The sequence below is a fragment of the Triturus cristatus genome, unplaced genomic scaffold, assembly GCF_964204655.1.
Source record: "Triturus cristatus unplaced genomic scaffold, aTriCri1.1 SCAFFOLD_354, whole genome shotgun sequence".
Taxonomy (NCBI): domain Eukaryota; kingdom Metazoa; phylum Chordata; class Amphibia; order Caudata; family Salamandridae; genus Triturus; species Triturus cristatus.
This window is the reverse complement of record NW_028187648.1, coordinates 191675-210717: the sequence shown is the minus strand read 5'-3', so window position 1 is coordinate 210717 and position 19043 is coordinate 191675. Positions and strand designations below refer to the sequence as shown.

Here is a 19043-nt window from a genome sequence, read left to right as displayed (position 1 = left end):
GGAGGAGGACGTTGCTCCTTATGCACTTTATGCAATGTGTAGAAATAAGGAGTCACAGGGTAAATCGTCACCAAGTAGTCAGCCTCAAGACTAGAGATCCATCCTTCCAATTTTGCTTCGGACACCAGTTCACCAATCTCTTTTTGGAGTCTCACCGTAGGATCGGAACTCAACAGTTTGTAAAAGCTCTCGTTAATGAGTTGCCGCAGGCACTCTTCACGGTAGTCTGAGGTGATAAGTATAACAATAGCACCGCCTTTATCGGCCGGCTTGATGATAATAGCCGGATTTTTGGACAAGGATTCAATAGCCTTTTTGTCAGTGTTAGAGAGATTATGATAGTAGTTGTTAGAGCCCATGTCTAATTTCGAAACCTCAAGGGAAACCACTGTTTCGAATGCCAGTACAAGTGGGGGTACCGAACTCGCGGGAGGTACAAAGGTGGATTTATTACGTAACCCACTATCTGTAATCTGATCCATTGGGGTAGCATTCTCAACGGTTTTATCTTGAAAGAAAAAACGTAATCTGATCTTACGAAAGAATTTGGCTAGTTCACACTGGATCATGAATGGATCACCTGGGTTTGTAGGTACAAAACCCAACCCCTTGTTAAGAACATCCGTTTCAGCAGGGGTCAAAAGATGTGAACTCAGATTGACAATCAACTGCTGCTGAGACCTGCCGTTTGAGGCCCCTTCGTCATGCTGCGCAGACTGCGTGGAGATGGCGGCAGACTCCAGTGTACTCGTGTTTGGCCCTGTTGTCCTCTCCTTCTGCCTCGGTTTCTGCCTCGACCTTGCCCTAAAAAAGGCTGTTGTTGAAACATCTACGGAGGCGGGTTGAAAGGCATCATTTGTGGGTGGAATGGGACATTCGGAAAATGCCACGGAGCCGGGTTCCACCATTGTGTATGGGGATTCCCTTGCCAATTCCGTCTGTGGCCCTGTCTGCCTCTCCCTCGGTTAAGCAAGAACTACCCCAAATAGCTAAAAAAGGCTTAGCAAGGGGGCGGGGGATGGGAGGCCTAGCAGCGAAGGGGTTAAATATTGCAAATGCGAGACCAAGTGCATTGCAAATGGTGCAGGATGGTTTTAGTCCTTACTGCAGGGATGTGGAAATCCTATAGCCCAATGCCTGGTACATATTGTTTGGGAATAACACTGAATTTACTCCAACTGACCAAGGACTGGTCAATATCAACACACGTAGATGGAATATTGTGAGGAAGCTATTGAGGGAAAATATTAACTTTACCACTAGGTGAGTAAGGAAGCAATTCCTTTTGGTTTAGGTACCCTCACACACCCTAGTGGTGTCATGCTTCATCATCGGGTCACCCCGACGCCTAGAAGTCGGGGTGGGCTCAACCACAGTGTTGGGAGCTCTTTGAAGATATTGTAGACCATGGGGGCTAGAAAATTAAAAAACCTCAGACAGATCCCCAGTATCCCTTTATTATCGGGTCTGTCTGGGATACTAAAATTATTTAAATTAGGGTCTCTATAGGATTGTTATGGTCCTATGACCCTAGTGCGAACATGTTTCAGTCCGTATGTGGCCAGGAGAGCCCTCTAGGGGTATCGCCGGCGCATATGGCACCACCGCGCGTGTAAGGTATAAGGCCCTCCGGAAGCACCTGTGCGCCACCGCCAGGAGGAGTGGCAGCGGTCCCGGGACCGCAGCCAAGGGGTGGAAAAGCCTGGTCACACGCTCCAGCGAGTAGGGGGCAGCCACCGTGGCTGTGTCATCTCTGCCCCTGTCTGCCAACCAGCGGGCGATCCATTGCAGCTGGGCCGCCAGGTAATAATGCTCAAAGCAGGGCGCCGCCAGACCTCCCCTGTCCGTCGGGAGGAAGAGCTTCGCAAGCGCTAACCTGTGCCTGGCGTTGCCCCAGACAAAATCCCGCAGCATCCGGTTGAGTTTGCCAAAAAAGGCGGGGGGGACGTACAATGGCAGGTTGACAAAGTAGTACAGGAGACGAGGTAGCATGACCATTTTGGCGAGCGCCACCCTGCCCGTGGTCATCAGCGGGAGCGTGTTCCAAAAGGCCACTTGCGACCCGAGCGCCGTGACCGCCCTCCCCAGGTTGCCATCAAACAGGTCGACTGGGCAGCGGTAGATGTGTATCCCCAGGTATCGAAAGGTGCCGCCCCTCCACTGCACCGGCGTGCCATTCAGGCTGTAGCCCGGGTCCTCAGTCACCTCGCCGAAAGCGTACAGGCAAGATTTACCCGCGTTCACGCGGAGCCCCGAGATAGTGGCAAAGGACCGCAGCAACGGGGCCAGCCGCTCCGGCATACTACCTACATCTCTAACGTACACCAGCAGGTCATCCGCGTAAAGCGACACCTGGTGAACCGCGTCTCCCAGTGGTATACCATCTCCCAGGGTCGTCCGCAGAGCCTCCGCCAGCGGCTCCATCGCCAGGGCGAACAGCAACGGGGACAAGGGACATCCCTGGCGGGTGCCCCGGCCCACCGGCACCTGCTCCGAGACATGGGGGCCCAACCTAACACGGACCGTGGGGTTCCTGTAGAGTAGGTCAACCATCCGGAGGAAGTCTCCATCCAGCCCGTACTGCAGCAACACCGTGGACAGATAGCCCCACTCCAGGCAGTCAAACGCCTTCTCCAAGTCTAGGAGGAGGCACCCCGCTCCGGGCCATCTGTGCACTGCCTCACCGGCCACCCTAAAGTATCGCCTGAGGTTGAGCGACGTGGACCTCGCAGGGACAAACCCGTTCTGGTCAGTGTGCACCAGGTGCGGGACCACCGTCGCTAACCGGTTCCGCTAGGACCTTCGCCAGTATCTTGTAGTCGACGTTGAGCATCGCCAAGGGGCGGTAGGAGCCCAGGGCCGTGGGGTCGCGGTCCGGCTTCGGCAGGGAGACCAGGAACGCCTCACGCATGGAGGGTGGGAGCGACCCCTCCTCCAACGCTTTGCTGTAAAGCTCGCGCAGCAACGGTGCCAGGGTCTCACGATAAGCCTTGTAGTACTCCGCGGGCAATCCGTCCGGTCCCGGAGTTTTGCCCGTCGCCAATGATTGGATCGCCTCCCCAAATTCCTCGAGGGAGAGGGGGCCACCGAGTGCCGCGTTATGCTCCCTGGTGGCCGCAGGGAGGCGAATGGAAGCGAGGAACTCCCCAAGAAGGTGTTGAGAGCCCGTCCCCTGAGCCGCGTACAAGCGTTTGTAGTGGCCTACGAAGGCCCTATGGATTTCACGCTGCGTGTGCACCATCACTCCGTCCTCCCCACGGAGTGCTCCAATCGGGGTCCTGCGATCCCCCTGCCGGATGAGCCAGGCCAGCAGGCGGCCCGCCCGATCCGCCCTGGCATGCGTTCTGGCAGTGTGCGCCGCATAATTGTGGCAGCGGAGCCGCTCCAGGAGCTCCGCGTGTCGCCCGCGGAGACCCTCCAGGCTGCGCGAGTGCCTGCCCCCACCTTCTCCTTCCCTCTCATATTGCAGGAGGTCATTTTCAAGGCGCGCCAGGGAGTCCGAGAGGGTCCTCCGTATGTTCCACTGGGCCCCCAGGCAGTGCCCCCGAATGGCCACCTTGTGGGCGTCCCACTCCACTAAGGCACTGCTCGCCGTCCCCTCGTTGGCGTCGAAAAAGGCCAAGACGGCCGTACCCAGGGAGGAACGGAACTCCGGGTCCTCCAGTGCGCTCGGTTGGAGTCTCCAGGTGGGCACCGGTGAGCGGTCCGCCACCCAGTCGAGCCGAAGCCATAGGGGGTTATGGTCGGAATGCGTCCGCCCCAGATATTCCGACTGTACGATAAGCGGGAGTAATGAGTGGGACCCCACTATCCAATCCAGCCGCACATGGAGATCATGGACCGCCGAGTAATAAGAATATAGCCGGTCCGTCGGGTGGAGTGTGCGCCACAAGTCCTGCAGCGACCAGTGCGTGAGCCAGTCTCCCAGCGCCCGGGCGTTGGATTCCACCCCCGCGGCACGGAGGGGGGGGAAGGATCTGTCCAGCTGGACGTCCAGTACCATGTTAAAGTCCCCTCCCAGCAGCCAGGGGAGCCCAGTATATGGGTGCAGGAGCTGCGTCAATTGCGCCAAGAAAGAGGCCTGGTCCACGTTGGGCGCATACAGCGAGCCCAGCAACAGCTCTTGGCCGTTCAACTTCCCCCTCACCAAGGTGTACCTCCCCTCCCGATCCACTACCACCTCCGTGCACTCGAAAGGGACACCTGCCCGCACCCAGATGAGCGTGCCCCGCGCGTGCGCCGAGTAAACGGTGCCATACGTGTGCCCCCTCCATCGCCTAGAGAGCCTGCCCAGTTCCGTTGGGGACATGTGCGTCTCCTGTAGGAGGGCAATCCCGACGGAGTGTCGCTGCAGATAGGAGAAGATGGCATAGCGCTTGGACGGTGTGTGCATGCCCCGTATGTTCCAGGTCACGATGTTGGTGTGCGTCATTGCAAATCTAGGTGAGCGATTCGGGATGGGACCGGGGCGCCCGCGTCAGGGACAGGGGGGGGGGGGGGGCGCAGTCAGGGGGGAGCATGTAAACGCGCTGCCATGTAAACAGTAGAACCATTATAAACATTGCAACAACAAACAGGGCGTATTCCCAACGGGGCATCCGTCCAAACCTCAGTAACGCCATGAAATATTAGGCTATTGCAGTGTGGCAGCAAATGGGGTCCGTGCAACCGCAGCAACCTCCTGACCCTAGTACCCCTCCCCTTATCCCATCTGGAAGAGGAAGGAGCAGCATCTGGTCCGGAGCTGGACCACCACGTAGGTCCGATGTGAGCCCCCAGCAGGAGGCCTTCACAGGTGTAATGTCAGGTGGTGGTCGCATCATCCAGCCCGCCCCCACAGGGTCAGGCTCCCCCAAGTCCGGGCCCACTGGCCCCCGGATTCATCCGGTGCTGCGCCAAGACGGCCGCGCGACCCCGGTTTAGCGCCTGCAGAGTTTGTCCAACCTTCGGCAACCTGGCATCTGGTCACGCAATCAGGTCCGCCGTCTGCGGGGTCATCACCGGCAGAAGCAGGTCCTCTGAGACCACTGTGGATGGGGACGACGCCCCACTCGCTCCCGCCCCACTGGGCGAGCAGTCCTCCCTGCGGTTCCCGGCAGGCGGCGTCCCAAGCGTCGCCACCGCCTCCAATGCCCCCTGCCGCTCCATCCGGATCCTCTCCGGGCTAGGCGCCACCGGTCCCGGCCGCGCCTGCTGCCGCGCCCCCCGGCGCCCTCGTCTTCTGGATCGCCTCCCCGGGCGGCCGGCGACCTCAGAGTCAGTCGGCCGCGCCCCCGACCACTGTCCCGACTCCTCCAGCCAGTCCCACACGTCCTCCGGGGAGTCGAAGAAACGGGCCCCTTCTTTCGTCACCACTCGCAGGCGAGCCGGGAACAGCAGGGAGTAGGGCAGAGCCATCTCCCGCAGTTGTCGTTTCACCGCCATGTAATTGCTGCGGCGCCGCTGGACGGCTGCGGTGTAGTCGGGAAAGAGCATGACTCGGCTACTGCCCACAGTGAGGTCACCAGTTCTTCTAGTTTCGCTGAGGATCGCGTCCCTGTCCCGGTAGTTTAGGAGCTTGAATAGAAACGGTCGGGGCCGAGCTCCCGGCTGGGGCCTCTGCGCAGGCACCCTGTGCACCCTTTCCACCACGAAGTGCTGAGACAACACCCCCTGGGGCAGGAGGCCCCGCAGCCAGCTCTCCACGTATTGCTCCGGGTGCCTGCCCTCCACTCCCTCCGGAAGACCCACTGCGCGGATGTTGTTGCGCCTCGAGCGTCCTTCCGCATCATCAACCCTGTCTTCGAGCGCATGTACCCGGTCCAGGACATCCTGCAGCGCCGCGCCATGGCTCCGCACCGTAGGCGGTAGTTCTTGAAGCGTCTGGCCATGCGACTCCACTCTCTCGGCCAGTTTGCGGTGGTCAGCATGGAGGAGTGTGAAGTCGGACGTGACCTTGTCCATCCGTGTTTCCAGTGACGCCCGTGTCTGATCCAGGGTGGCGCCCAACCTCTCCACCGCCGCTAGCATGGTATCCATTTTGGTCGAGAGGGCCGCCGCGTGCGACTCCGCGTCCCCCCCCAGCCGGCTCTGCGTGGTGTCCGCTGTCCCAGCCCGCGGCTGGCCCTGCTGTGTCTTGTCGCGCAGCCTGCCCATCACGTACTGTTGGGCGGTCGGCATTCACAGTTCGTTGCCAGGCGCCGTGCTCTCCACCCGTCGCGGGTCCTCCAATCCACACCGGCTCCCCGCTCCGCCCTGCCACCAGGCCTCTACTTAGACCCCGAGGTCCAGCCGCCGGGTCGAAGACAGTGGGGGGGGGGGGGGGGGGGGGGGGGGGGGGAATCAGGGGCACCCCGCAGCCCGCAATGGCAACCGGCCTCGGTGTGGTGGACCCCACCGGCAGCAGTCCTCCAATACCCGGCAGGGATCCGCACCGCCGCGCCCCCTCGCCAATACTCCAGCCGGCCGGTTGTCAGTCTGGGCCCTCGCCGGCCCCGCTGGACACGCCCAGGCGCGAAAGTCCTCGCCGGTCAGCACCGCATCCGGGGCCCGCTCAGTGTCCAGGGCACTGTCCTCCGTCGGGGCCACTCACAGCGAGACGCCTCGCAGGTGGGGGCCTCAGTCCCAGGCCTCAGCGCCCGCTCCTCTGCCTCCGGGCCCTCCCACGTGGCGACTGTCCTCTCCCGGCCGCTCCCGTTCAGTCTCTGCTGCCCAGGCCCCGACAGCTCAGGGTCCTCCGCCACACGCGGCTCACTCCCATGCACACCGGACTCACCACCGCAGGCCCCGGGTCACAGCACTCCGCACCACCTCAGCGTCCTAGGCTAATGCCACCCCAGTGGCGCCGAGTACACCCGACAGGTGCCCGTCGGCCCGTCGCTGGGTCCCCGGGCACACGAGGTGTCACCAAGTCTTCAACACGGCCGCCGGGGGGGCCCCATCAAGCGCGCAGCACCCAGGCCACGTAGAGGGTCTCCTACCTCCCTGTCGCCGAGTCTTCAGCACTCGTTCAGAGCGGCCGACGCTCCGCTCTCAGGGGCTGCCAGCGTCGCTCTCGATATGGCGCCCATCACCGCCTTCGCCGGTCCACAGGCACCCAGCAGCGAGCGCTCCACAACAGGGCCTCCGGCCTGCACAGGTACACCTTCACTCCGCCTCTGCGCCCCGGATGGGCCGCTCCTCTCCGCCTCTCCCGAGGTGCGCCTGCCTCAGGCACCTCCGTCCAAGCACCTCCTTTCTCGCCGCACCACAGGTGCAATCGCAGCGCCCCCAGGCCTCCGCTCTCTCCTCAGCAGCGGCGCAGGCCGTCCGCAGGCTCCACGGGCTCCAGCAGGTCACGGTGCGCCCCTGCGCCTCAGTGCTCGGCGCCGTCTCGGGGCCCATGCAGTCCCGAGGTCCCAGGCTCTCCCTCCGGCTTTTCCTCAGCAATGACTTCTGCTGCGGTACCAGTCCCCTCAGCTCCGGGCGGCGAGCCTCTCCGCGTGCAGACAGCACAGGCCTCCGGACCTCGCCTCTCCCCTAGGCCTCGGCTCCGCCTCTCGCAGCCACCAGTGTCCTTCCAGGTCGCGGCAGGCCCCCGCAGCTCGTTCCCAGGCGCCGCCACTCCGCAGCTCTCCTCCGCAGCCGGGTCTTTCGCCGCACCTCAGCCTCCGGTCGGGAGCCCCCGGGCGGCCCCCGCAGCGACCGCACAGGTCTCTCAGCTCACCGCCCTCCGCTCGCCCTGTTCGTCCGCGGATCGGCTTCCGGCCGCGCTGCTGCTCCCGGCCTCGCGGGCGGCCACACCCGTCCTCGCTTTGCGGGCCCCCGCCAGGGATCGGCTCCCTACAGCTCCCGGACCCTGGAGATCGCCCCCGCCGCTGCCCCGCACCGGACCAGCGCTACACAGGCCAGGGCTGCTCCTCACACAGGAGAACAGGCAGGATTTAGCAGGGGTATCGGTAGGAGCCTCAAGCACTGGCGTCCGCCATGTTCGCCGGTTGGCCACGCCCCCAATGTGTACACAAGTTTTCAATGTTTAGCAATATGAGGCTATGTATACCGTTCCCAGAATTCTCTCTGATTAGATGCAAATATTTGCAGAAGCTTGAAAGCAAGATTGATGATTCTTTGGTTTCAAAAATGTTCACAAAAAAATGCAAAAACATTTCGCTAAACTACTGTAAAATTTTAAGTACCATTTCTTTGCAGCATCATTAAGTAAAATGTGTTAAAGTATGCTAGCATTGCCCAGAAATATTTATAATGGAAAAATCAGGGTAACCAGTTTTAATAATATGATGGGAAACATAAAAATAAACAAGCATTGGTAAAGCCAGCAGGTCTGAAATTGTTGGTCAGCCTTTTACTTTTGTCAAGGTGTGACTTGTTTTGGCATGGTTTCTGTAAAACCGTATTGGTGTGTGAGCTGCCAGGCCCCTCACCATTTTAACAAACATTGGCAAAAGCAAAAACAAAATTTGGTCTCAAAAGCACACATTGCCACTGTGTTCTTGGCACTGAACAAAACGACTGTCAATACGCTCCTTGTAAAAGAACAGAATGCTGTCACTCAAAGTGAAGCTAGCACATAGACAGAGAATTTTAATAAACACATAAGGTCATGGTTAACGCTAGACCTATTTAGGGGCCCGATTACTAAATGAAGTCTCAAAAGTGCACCCATGTCCTTGCATTAAGTGCAGATATACGACTTGTGTGAATTCACTCGACTTTACACAAGTAGGCCAAGAAATAGTACTCCTAAAAAAGATTTGTGAACTGCATTTCAGCATGAGCAAATATCCAGGTGTAGATTTGCTGAAGCGAAAATCTGACTGTTTGCAAGTTCACTTTCCGTCCAACCACTTTTTTTCCCAACCCTGGAAGAAGTTTTATGTCTGCCATGGTCAGGAGTAAATTTCCAACCTCTCTCAGTATGGGAAAACAGAGAGTTGGTGAAAACCCTTAAAACATGCAAGTTAGTAGGTTTGCACAGACTTAAAAGGGCATTCCAACCCTGGAACTGTTGCTTACCTCTACCTTCAGCCCCAGTATGTAGATCTGCAGAAACACAGCAACATAAGGGAATTGCTAGTATTCACACCCTACTACGGAAGGAGCCGTGCCATAATCGGAGAGGCTATTTTAGAGGTCTAATGTATAATGAGATTGCTGCCATCATTTGTCGCCGCATTACACGGCACCAAAGAGACAAGTGAACTTTGTTACAGGACAAGTAAAGTTATGAAGCAACCGGCCCCAAGGACAAGGAGATATTTTATTACATTTCACACCCCTGTTACCGTTAAGATACGTCAGGTTACAAGTTTAATGGCACAAAGAAATTGAGCCCTTCAAAGGGTGATAATGAAATAAAATTGTGATAACAACAGTAACACTGGTTATTTACAGCAGTGTAAGCAGGAAAAACTGTGGTAGGAAACAGGGCAACATTGTTACACACCAAAAGGCCGGAATAGAGATTCTTAGGGCTGCAAGCATTAGTATGAGGGAACATTATTTAAATCTTCGAGAGGTTGTTAAAAGTACGTAAAGAAAGGTTAACTCCAGCCCTTCAAAACTTGTTCAGGTAGAAATAAGACGCTCTTCTTCCATGAAGCCGTAAAGCAACAGCTGCTGCCTCAAGCACTGGCACTGCCAACCCTCTCTCACCTCCACCCCGACGTCTTTCAGGGAGCTCACAGAAATCCGCAGGCTGTGCAGAGTGCCAGCTGGCAGACCTGTTCGGTCTGCATGGGAGCGGCCAATCTCCCTCGGCGCACAGCAACATCTCCATCACCTTTCTCCTGCCTCCTGTTGCAACACCTCCTCCTACCATCACTTTACTGGTGTACTTGGTCTCTCCCATCACCTAAAAATTCATCACTCCACTAGGGCATCATAAATGACAATCGCACTCAGTCCCGGTGCATTCTAATTACTCCATCACTCTCCTGGTGCAAATTTCCAAAGGCTTCCATGCACACCCCAGCCCCTCCCCCACTCCGCTGGGGCACCAAACCCTCTCCAGTTACTCCCTTGCCCTCCATTACTTCGCGAGAGGACCTCCAACCCTCCAGTTACTCCTTTGGTGCACAGTAATCCCCCATAAACCCCTTCATAAATGCTAACCCCTCCATTACTCCAGTGGTACACGACAACCACTCCACCACTCCCCTGGATGACCTGAACTGTATTACTCAGTGGTGCACTGCAACCCTCTTGTCCACTCTTTCCTGACTTCCAGTTTCACCTTAAATTCAAATCCCCGCTGCCTTGAAAGTACACTTCTATGCGTACATGCACAATTTAAGAACACCCATAAAAATGCAGCATTTCCACTTGCATAACTTCACAAACATCAACTTCCCAGTTTATAGGCCACAGAACACAATCATTTTTGTGCTTTTACACTGAACTTCTGGGCACCAATTGCCCCCTCCCCCAAGCTAGACACAGGACGGGCAGAACAATCGCTTCCACTGCAGCAACTAGCTCCATCTTCTCACAGCACATCATGTCGGGCAGAGCATTTCACATCCTATCCGATGCACAGCAGGCCCCAGCTGTAGTAACATTTCATCAGGACGCGCTCTGCTCGCATCACTAAGGAAACTCAATTCCAAACCCCTCATTCTCTGTGTGGAATTGGGAAATTCTTTCTGCTAACCATTTCGTGACTGGAAACCCAGCAAAAAAAATATTTGCAATGCTATAGGTCTCGCATCTAAATAGGAGACCTATGGCATTGCAAACAAACGGCCGCCATTGTCCCAGTGGCTGTGAAAGTGGGTGTGGCCCACTGAATGTAAGCAAAGCACGTCCTGATGCCTAATGTAGGGAAAACTCAATAAATAAAAAGAACACTTACTGTGTAACAACCAAGTAAAGGGGCCAGTAGCCATGGGAGGATACAAATTACGAGATGGTCCTACTAAGGAGGGACTAACGAGCCTCATAATGAATCAGAAGACAGAATTTACAAAGGACAAACATCCAAGCCAATGAAAATAGGGTCTGGGAGGGATGGCATCAAAGTGAGAACCCAGTGGGACAAGAGATTGAAAGTGAGGGGACCTTTGGCAGCCAGGGCCGGACTGGGAACCAAAACCGGCCCTGGCAAAGTTGTTGGGCCCCCATGGATACTGGCGTGGGCTGAGAAAGAGAGTGGTCCACCTCTATTCTTTGGGATCTGTGATGGCGGAAGGACGTGAACCATTGCAACACCAGATCAGAGAGGCCCATCCTGTGCTCCAAAATAGATAAGAGGTTTACATGATTTACAGTATCAAATGCAGAGGAAAGTTCAAGGAGGATTAGGAGGCAATATTCATTGTGGTCGAGCATTTTTTAAATGTGATCGATAACGTGAGTGAGAGCCGATTCAGTGCTGTGACCACTCCGAAAGCCAGATTGCTGTTGGTCTAGTAGTTGGAAATTCTCAATGTGAGGGCAAAGTTGTGATTGGATGCTTTTTTCAAGGAGTTTGGCCAGATTAGGGATGATGGAGATAGGGCAGAAGTTGTTAAGGTCAGCACTATCAGCATTAGTTCTTTTTAGAATAGGCGAAGCCTGAGCTGCTTTTAGGCAATCAGGGATTGTACCTTGAGACAGTGAAGCATTGATAATCTTTGTCCAAAGGGGGGGATGACTTCCTTTATTTCTTTGAAGACAGAGGGTGGGGGTCGCTAAAATGATTAAATGGGTGGATACTCTGAAGAATCTTGTTAATGTCTCTTTCGCTGAAAGGAGTAAAGGTGCCCTATGAGGCATTGTTCTTAGTGCTCAGACTAGCTGGTTCGAGCTGTTCTGAGAGGGAAGGAGGGTGCGCAAACCAATGGGATGGCAAAGAAGCCTACTTAGATTCCAGTTCGATATTGAGAAGTCTTGATTTCTCAGTAAAGAAAGCAGCCAGAGCGTCGCATGAGGGTGGGCTGAATTCTGGGCCAGAGCGAATGGGTGCATCAACTGATTGCGGTTTAACAATTTCAAACAGTTACTGGGGCGATTAGAGGCTTGGTTGAATTGTGACCTGATGTAGTCGGCCTTGGCGCGCTTGATTTGTTTGTTATAGGAGCTCCTTACCGTTCTAAGGACTTTAAACTGATCCGAGGATGGTTTGGATCTCCAAGATCGTTCAATTGCCCTTAGGTTGCGTCGTTCAGAATTTAGGTTGTCATTGAACCATGGTTTGGAGATTTTTGTTAAGGCTTTTTTTTGTTGGAGTGGTGCAATGGAATCCATGATAGTAGAGTTGTAAAAGTCTGTGAGTAAATGAACCCACTGACATGTCAGCATGGGAGGAAAGGGCAGATTTACATTGGGTTGCTAGTTCAGCTGTATTGATATGTCTAAGGTCCCTTTTTCATATCTTCAGCTTCTTCGGTTGAACCTTCTTCAGGACACCTCCCAGTTAATATAAAAGAGGATGATGTGATGGTCGGACCAATCACAAGGGGAGATGTTATCCAGAGAGATGGTGTTTTTCCACTGGAGAGGATGAGATCCAGGATTTCTCCTTTATTATGCGTTGGCCGGTCACAGTATTGAATCAGCTTGTGATCATCTAGGAAAGATTTAAGGCATTGACTGCTTTGTCATTGGGGTTAGACCAGTGAAGGTTGAAATCACCAAGGAAGATTTGGGACACTACGGAATAGACATTACCGGAAATGATTTCCATTAATTTCTCGATGAAGGAGAGATTGTCCCCCACTGGAGGTGATAGAATGTATGTAGTTTACATACCGGGAGGTGGTTACTTGACATGTTGAGACAGAGGTATTCACTGGAGGAAAGCGTGAGGATTCAGAGTGAGAGACCGAGAGTGTACGCCGATATACACAAGCTAGGCCACTGACCTACTTCAAGCAGGGATGTATTCTCCCCAATATTGCCACAGGTTGGCCTGGGCCACTGCATGATGTTACGGGGCTCACCACGGCCAGGGTTTGTTGCTTCGAGCTGCGGCACCTCCATGTCTGAATCTGTGAGAGTTAATTCCTGGCGTGGGAAGGATTGGCATCCTGAGGAACTGAGCAGGGTGGGACCGGCAAGCACTCTCAGAACACCGGCAGAAAAGGGCGCTCCTCCCCCTGGGGCCCGAGGGTGGGCGTCCATTAGCTACAATAAATAAACCCTATCGGCTCTTAGCAGGAACGGCCCCACAGGAAACAACGGCACTGAGTCCCTCCCCCTCCATGTACTGCAGCCTTCATCTTAAAAAGTCTGGGAAACACCGTTCAAGTCTTAAGGGACCGTGCTGGGTGCTATTTTACACACTATATCCACAAATACGCAACATGGGGTTTTCTACAACGCGTTTGTGTTGCGATTGGGAATCACAACGAGAACAAGCAGTCATGGACGGCATCCTCCCAGGTCAGAACTGCGAGCAGGGACTGCGTGCGCGTGGCTGCGTGCGCGTGGCTGCTCACTTCCACGGCAGTACTCCATGGGAGTTAACTTCCCAGAAAAGGTGGGACATGCACCCACCAGTAGTCATTTGCAGGCTCCATGTTTTACAGGACACACACAAAGGCCAATACAAAGGCGTGGGAGGAGTCAAACCCCACAAGTACATACCACAGATCACCACAGCGCAAGCGCTGTAAGCTCAACCTAAAAATAGTCCCACAGAAAAAACACTTAAGCAACCAAAGTATAAAGATACTAGTGCTTTGGAGTTGCCCTGCGGGAGGAAACTAAACACAAAGGTGGGACAAAGAAGGATTCACTATTAGCAACTGCGCATTTGTAAAAGACAATGGAAGGAACAAATAAAAAAGCCAGGTGGCGGGCTGTAAGCCTACAGAGTGAACGCAGCACTTTGTACTATACCTGTATAATTGTACACAAGGTGCCTGCACACATTCTACTGTCTGCTTGGCGCCTGTATACTGCAGCGTTAGCATGTAACAGTACCTTCATGCTCTCCATGCAGCTAAAAAAAAAAACGTGCCCACATTTGCACATCAGGGCAGTTTGGCACTTGCATACGATCTATAGGTGTTTTGGAAGGTAACTGAGACTGCATACATATGTGCTTCATATGGGCAATGTTTGTAGTAATAGTAAGGAATTAGATGATGGCCCACAAAGACCATACACCAGGCCCAGAAATTGCCCCCTCACACTCTATTGCTGACATTGCAAAAAAATGTAATCTGGGAAGCCATAAATTGGGGGTAAAGGTGTGGAAATGGGGTAGAGTAACCAGGGCGGAGTCATAAAAAGCAGAGCCAGACAGTCAGCTAACAACACAAACAAAGGTGACATTAAATCTGTTCCGGCTCAATTGGTCGAAAAGGCTGCATTTAAATAATGCGTATGTGGTAAGTCATGCTGCATAGATATTTGTGTACCCAACAAATATCTGGGGATAAAAATATTGGTAAAATAACTCCTGTGGTTAGTGCATTTGCTGGAGAGATCAGTCACAATTTTGAATCATAAAGTAGCATAGCGAAATAATGCATCTCCAGATAGTTCCCAGCCAGGATAATACTCTAACAGGAGGGCTGATGGCCTTTTTTCTTGGGTCTAGCTTGAATTGAAAATGCACATTGCTGCCCCAAATAGAAAGCAGACAGTACGGACGCTGCTGAATATGTCCCAGTGTTTGCAAATTACACCAGGACAAATTCAGCATAATTCAAAGGGTCTGGCAAGATCCCCCTCATTTCCTGCACTGTCAGACCAGCCCTTCTGGCACTGCCAGACAGCCCCGTAGGCCACTCCGACCCAGCCACAAAGAAAAGAATTGGGCCTAACTTTTTTCCAAAGCCTGTATCTGGGGTGCCTCTACCTCCGAGACTTGACTGTAGCCCCTCCTCTCAGGACAAATATTAAAATATGAGGCTGAATTCCACTCTGACACTATGCACTGGTTTGAGCCCATCCAGAGTTTAATTCTTTACTGCCTGGGTTTTATGTTGGGAAGAATTTTTCGCCATTCTGGCAACCTGTTCTGAACACAAATACATGGGATAATTCCTATCTGCCCTCAACAGACAGAAAGAGTTCCCATACACAGTACCGACCAATTGGCTGGGGAGAAACCCTACACCCACTCAATGCCTAAATACACAAAGTCTGAAAGGAGGACATTGCCTTGACTCGACACAGACTCCTGCCTTGAGCATACAATGGTCAAAACTTTGCCATGTTTATCTCTGTCCAACTCTCCCCTGTTCAGTTTGCTTTCCAGCATATTTACCCAACACGTATCATGGGGCTGTCTCTTCTCGGCACACACTGGTATGAGAAAGGGTGCTGGCTGCCCTAATCTGTGTAGTTTTTCCACCACTACTTTCCCAAGCCCAGTTCACAATCAGAGTCTTGCCAACGCTTTTATCACGTTGCTGCCCATTCTTGCTAGCCCTTTATTAGGGTGACACCATTTCTGCCAAATTTGAAGTGTACCACTGGATGCAGAGCAGGTTTTCTGTGTAGCGGTGTGGGAATCAACAGAAATTGCAGTTAGCATGAGCTGAAGCCATCCTGGTTGTCGCATCCATTTTGTTAGCCATGTGACTCTTCCGTCTTCACTGTTGCTTGCTTTTCTATTCTGCTTGAGTCATCAATTGTAGTGAACTCCTTCAGCACTGAGCCAGAGCAATGTGTGAGGTCAGAAAGGCCTGTAGCTGCTGGAATGCACCTGCTTTAGAATGTAACTGTCAGGTTATTCCAACTGATGTAAGCAGTTCCGTTTCTCCTCCCACTCTGCTGACTAAGTAATGTTTGCCTGACCATGTTGGTCAATAGCTATTCCTGTGTGCGCCTGTACCTTCTATTTGAGTCTCCATGCTTACTTAGCTACAAAGTGGGTATAAAAGACCCATGGTTTCTGCATTCCATGTACTACCTCCTACAGTGCCTGAGGGTGCTATATTGATGTAGACCCACTCATGTGTGACTAATAAACTTGTTATTTGATATTTCAGCTTCCGTGTTATCTCTATTTTGTTGGTCTAAGGACCCGTGGACAAGATAAGGGTGACCCCTGCACCGGTGAGCCCCTAAAAAGGCTCATTTCCACAGCTGCTGTAGGTATGTGTACAGTATGGTCCAGGTACTGTCTACATTTGGCGATTGTGTCTTCAGGCGCTGCTAAAGGTCCAACGATTCGGGCTGGGATTGTGAGGGCACTCCAATTCTACCTCTCAGGCCACCTTGTCTACTCACTGAGACATCACATTAGTACAGCCTACGATTTCCTGTTACACAGAATTTATTCTTTGCCTGCTGTGAAAACATTCCACATTCAGTTCTTTTAAGTAACGAAACAACATAAAACACTTTATGAAAACTCCTATATAAGTAAATAAATAAAAAAATATTGCAGCATAAGGAGGAATAGTTTTGGTGTTTTAATCTGATAGAATGACTGCCGAAAGGGGCAACAAGGACTAGGAATTGTAGTTTGGTAACATCATACTTTGGTCCAACCATAAACGTTACTCACAGTTTGCAAGTAAAGAGCCCCAATCCTAGAATGCGCACCAGTGTCCGGAACAATGCCTCTCTCCCCATCAAGACAGGTCCAACCTTGCACCCCTTTAGAAAAAGATACACCGGTTTGAAGAGCGCCACATCACAATGCAATAACCACGCCCAGCTACGACTCCGTTTGTTTGTGGACTGTAATGCTGCCCTTAGCCCTGTACAGCAAGCACTCCGCTGCCTTCTGGCAAGGTTCACGCCACTCAAATAAAACTCATATGTACAACACGTATAATGTTCGAATCATTAGTTTTCAACAGGAACTTGAGCACCTGAAATTCGGAAAGCGACTCAAACACACTCTTCTTAACTAGGGCCCGTTTTTAGTTCTTCTTAGCCACAACAGCATCACTTCAGCCCCTAAAATGGGTCTCCATATAGTATCTTATGGAATTGTAGTTTATCCACCCCTTTACTCATTCCATTGGCCGGGATACACTTCTCAGGTTATGCACCATTAGCATTCTCATAGAATCAGGTAATTATTGATTTTAAAGACCACCACCTCTACAGAGAAAGGCAAACCTGGAATTGAAGATCACAAGTGACATTGCTGTTTGGAATGGCCTTGGGCTGCAGAGGTCTTGGAACAGGGTGAGAACTCACTGACGGCATGCAGATTTAGAAGTGATAAAGACCTGTCCTGACCGCTCACAAAGGACTTCTATCAGAAAGACACATTACGTGGCTGACTGGAGGTAAGGGGGGCTGTCGCCAGTGAGGACAAAGACAACTCAGGCTTTTCACCAACAGCTGGGCTGAGAGTGCTGTCACTAGCTGAGATCAAGCCATGTGACACAGGGCCAAGAACATGTTTCCTTGGGTGCTGTTACTCAGATGGAGCAGCAGAAAGTTCTTAAAGGTTATTTTTAAGGCATTATTACCAAGGCCGTAGGAGACACAAAGGGCCTCATGTAGGAAGCCAAATACCGGTCGGTAACGGCCGAAATTCGGTAAATATCCCGTTACCGACCGGTATTTAGGCTTTTGCGATGTAGGGGGCTGATTTCTGGATTCGGTATTTACCGAATCGGAAATTAAGAAATCGGTAAAATACCGATTCGGTAAATACCGGATCCTGAAATCAGATGTAGGGAGCACTTTAAAGAGTGACAATTAGTAATAGAAATTCGTTATTTACCACCAAATACAGGTTGGTGATAAATAACGAATACCTTGCAAAAAGTAATATTTTGCAGATTTAAGAGTGCCATGTGGCAGACATACATGCCCTTAGGGCATGTATGTGCGCCACATGTGCACACATGCAAGATTCAGGGGTGCAACAGGGTGTCAATGTGACACCCTGCCACCCTTGAATATGCTCCCCCCATTACCGAATCGGTATTTACCGATTCGGTAATGAGGCATACCTTCCCATTGATTCCTATGGGCCTCCAGGCCCATAGGAATCAATGGGAAGGTATACCTCATTACCGAATCGGTAAATACCGATTCATAATTACCGAATTTTTCCGATTCGGTAAAATTTACCGAATGATTACCTACATCACATTTACCGATTCATAAATACCGAATCTGTAAAATTCGGTATTTATGAATCAGTAAATGTGATGCTCCCTACATATGGCCCAAAATGTCTGGGGGGAGCACAGACAGCCAAGTGCCTGGTTTGGTTCCAAGAGCCAAAGCATGAGTCGAGCCATCAATAGATGTAAATCAGGTAAGAAATGGTACAAAAAACTGTGAGATACTGTAAAATGAAATGCACTTTTCAAGAATTTTTCTAGATTACCTGATTGTCACTCAATTCAGTGATATTTACTGTATGTAAATATATGTAAATATATGTAAGTCAAGAATTCCCCTATGCACTAGCAACCTTGCCATGAGTTTAACAAAATGTGTCCGTTTATGTTGTCTAATTCTATAGCCTATATTGGTCCTAGATGAGAAGGAAGATGATTTTCTATTAAATATATAAGTAAGGTTCTGTATAGGATAGATCTTGTATGGAATTGCTTCAATGAGCTCTCAAACTGGATAGTTAACAGAAAAATGTGCAGTGAAATACAGCAGTAAGACCTGGATTACATAATTTGATTAAGTGGGGATGCCGGGATTAGGACCCATGATCCCTAGTCTCACACTAAACAATGCAGAGACTTTAGAGTTACAGCCTTCTCTCTTCCGCTTAGCGCCAAAGGTCAGTGCTTTGTATTCATGCATGAAAGTGTACCCAAACTTTTTTCTCCAATGCTGATGGTTATGGTTTTAAAAGTGCACGGGAGCATCCTAACCAGACCCGATTGCCAGTACTGTCTCCCTAAAAGTGATGTATGTGAATTGGTAACTCCAATTGGCAAGGAATCTAGCCCCCTTAAAAGTCTCTGGTAAGTAGTACCAGTGGTACCCAGGGCATTTAGAATTAAAGGGTTCACCAGGGCCTGAAGCACTGGCTGTGCCACCCTGTGTGGCCCAAGTCAACAGATGACAGCAGTCCTGCCATTGCAGATTGCAGAAGCTATGCAAACTGCTCCAACTCAACTTTGCTGTCAAAATGAGTAGCATGGTAACAACACTATTTTTAATATATGTCAGTCACCCCTATGGTAGGTCTC

The 19043-nt window shown here is 52.0% G+C and overlaps 1 protein-coding gene across 15 annotated transcripts in view; it reads right to left on the bottom strand.

Annotated features, from left to right (window-relative positions):
- LOC146771006 (stAR-related lipid transfer protein 3-like) overlaps window positions 1-19043 on the bottom strand; it is a 150456-nt gene that overhangs the window by 104664 nt on the left and 26749 nt on the right. For 6 of the 15 annotated variants that reach the window (XM_085640364.1, XM_085640372.1, XM_085640374.1 and 3 more), the window contains one exon: window positions 16424-16515. The exons of the other annotated variants lie outside the window; for them this stretch is intronic. The gene's annotated coding sequence lies outside the window, so the exon portion shown is untranslated. The remainder of the gene's footprint in view (window positions 1-16423; window positions 16516-19043) is intronic. 15 annotated transcript variants of the gene reach the window in all.